This window comes from Adiantum capillus-veneris, chromosome 7 (genome assembly GCF_014529385.1).
Source record: "Adiantum capillus-veneris isolate H3 chromosome 7, ASM1452938v2, whole genome shotgun sequence".
NCBI lineage: Eukaryota > Viridiplantae > Streptophyta > Polypodiopsida > Polypodiales > Pteridaceae > Adiantum > Adiantum capillus-veneris.
Window position 1 is genome coordinate 42,787,408 of NC_140937.1, and position 2,898 is coordinate 42,790,305.

General features: G+C 43.1%; 1 protein-coding gene across 2 annotated transcripts in view; it reads left to right on the forward strand.

Annotated features, from left to right (window-relative positions):
• Positions 1-2,756: 2,756 nt before the first annotated feature.
• Positions 2,757-2,898, forward strand: part of LOC147453747 (uncharacterized) — a 5,272-nt gene continuing 5,130 nt past the window's right edge. Inside the window, exon 1 of one of the 2 annotated variants that reach the window (XM_086515843.1) lies at positions 2,757-2,898. This exon is cut by the window's right edge and continues 52 nt beyond it. The gene's annotated coding sequence lies outside the window, so the exon portion shown is untranslated. The other variant, XM_086515842.1, reaches the window with a different exon arrangement.

Here is a 2,898-nt window from a genome sequence, read left to right on the forward strand (position 1 = left end):
CGAGGCCGCCAAGACCGACAACATTTACTGCTAGCTCCACACAAGCAACTCGTACCGATTTTAACTTGCAATAACTTCATACTCTGGACCCCAATCAACGGGCAATCACAGCCTGTGGCCTTCACTTGCCGCATAGAACACATACAAATCCTGGAGAGACTAAAAAAAACTCAGACGACACGCCAATAGAGGCGACCAAACTGGCTCAGAGCTGGCCCTCGGCAAAAATTCATCTGGCAATAACTTGGCATCCGTAACTCCAAATGACGATCTGAAAAGACCGACACGCTCCACATAATGAGCACTAAATACCCATGCATTCATTTCACCTCTGATGCTCCATCTGCAACTGCCAATCCAGTACGGATTTGCAATCACCTTTAGCTTCAAAAACACCATATCTTGCACACCATGGCTCTGTTTGACTAGCCGTCTGGACCTGGTCCTTCAGCACTTCAAGCTCTACATTCCCAATCTACCTACCACCTTGTCAGACCCTACCTAGAGCCCTTTCGATGTAGCAAACCACATAGCTGCATACATTTTCGCTGCCTCTTGCTAACATAACAACCGCTATCATTGTCCATAAGTTTGGCAAAACCTCGAATATGTATGCAAATTTATATCTTTCACCCCGTGCCCGCAAAGCGGCAAGAGAAAGTTTTGTGGAATGAGATTGGAGGATGCTCCACGTAGTGTAATACCAATCATTAGATGCATAAAAAACAACGAACGGTTGAGATTAATGCTCCATGCTTTTTTTTAATAGGCTGCATTGACTCAAGCTCTACCCATACTTTTTAGGCTTGTCCATGGATCTACACACTGCCACCTCTACCCATGCTTTGTAGAGCCATTATGATGGGCTGCCACCTCTGCCAAGCCAATGGCTCCTTCTATAGGCTGCTATGTCTTGGAATCGCCTTGCTCTACTACTAGCACCCCACATAATTTGGTACAAGTGATGATTCCATGAACTTCAATTGTGGAGAATTGTAGGCGGCCTTCTATGCGGAGGTGTAGGTGGTATTGGTAGAGGTAGCTTGCAGGTGACTAGATTCAACTTAATACTGGGATTCAATTCAAACACATTAGTTGCCTCACTGCTCTACTACTGCGACAACCCCACACACCCTTCAAGATCTACCATCCTTTCACTTTGCCGATTTTATAGACGCGATTATTGGATCCTTACAGCTGCATTGGCCCTATTGTAGGGTAGCAATGAGAACAAAATTATGTTTGAAAACTCGAGCATGCAATGGCAAAGTTCCACAAAATCTGCACCTTCGAGGTGTTGAACAGCCTCAGGAGCTCGAGCACATACACTGCTTCAAGTTTGATCATCACAAGTTAGGAGGAAGCCAATACAAGGTAATGACATTAGAGTGCAAATGGCAGAGCATTTAGGACTAAGGACTAATGAAATATCATATGAGCATACAAAAATATCATCGTCGTTACTTGGATAGCCTAAGGCTATTTTGCAAAAGGCAGGTAAATAATGCCACCACTTTCATGTGGACATACGTCGATCAAAATGCTAGTGAATGGCAACGCTTATGCTCAAAGCTAGCAAAAAAGAGAGGCTTTGCAAGTTTAAGACGACACAAATAAACTAGCACCATTTAAAAGTTAGTCAAATTTGCAAGTGCAATGCATAGCAGCTCACACAAAGCAGATTCTAAAAGCAACCATTGCATCTTGCTCATGAACTTCATGGTGTAGGACTCCCTACATTTGTTAAGACAACCAAATGCTATCAATATAGGAGCAAAGACGAAGTCTTCTTATTTATAAGCTTAAAAATGACCTGGTTAGAGCAGCCCATAAGAATGGGAGCAAATTGACAACGGGAGTATCCACAAACCAAGGAACAAAACTCTGTGTCAACAAGTTATAAAGGTTTGTTATTTGCATCCAAATCTCCATGCCTATGCGCTTGCTTGGACCAAACAAGTAAAGTATGGGGCAAGGCATGGCTTCCATTCCTTATAATTTCTCGGGAAACATAGTGTCAATTCTCCACCATACTTCTCTATGGCACTTTTGTACACTATATATGGAATGTAGTTTGTGGTATTTCGTTATTGCATGACAAAAAGTTTAACTACGCACATGATTTTCCTGTAGCTTGACAAAATATCGTTCCCTACACCTTGCATACTTGAACGAAATGCCTACTCAATGACTAGTCAGTAGTAGCCACTAGTAAATTTTGCATTTCTCTACATAGAATTTACAATATCTATACATATATAATGGGGGGAGGGATTCCGCCCCCCCTCCTTGCCACGTGTCGACTCCTCCCTCATCCGACAACTCTCGATGGTGTGCCCTGAGCCCTACGCACTCAACGAGACATGACGCAGAAAGAGGGAGAGGCAGCCGAAGGCCACACTAGTGTAAACAAAGCGTTTATGACATGCAAATACTAAACCATATCAACAAATTCCTTTGGCAATGCCAACTAGTTAGTGCTTTCACCTTCCTCTAGTATGGAGAAAAACACCAAGACAAAAACAAAGAGATACAAAAAGTCGATTTAGAGATATAGCCTAGACATGTCACACCGCACAAACGTTATTAGTTTATTGAAGGCACCTCAAAGGACGTCCCACGTGGCACAAAAGGGGGCCGTGGATGATGATAGAATCCAAGGGCAGAGATGTGGGCAAGAGGACTTTTCGAAATGAATGCAATATTTATCTTTAGAGATTCAATTATGCAAATAACTTGTAATAACGTGTGCAATGCTCTTTTTCCGATTTGTTCTTCACGGGTGCCTTCGTCTCCGAGCCACCGTCGGCTGCTCTCCCCTCCTTTCCCTCTCTGTACATAAGAGCACTATTCTTTGCTGCTGAAACTGCACTTCATCCTCTTCAACCTTCAAAATCA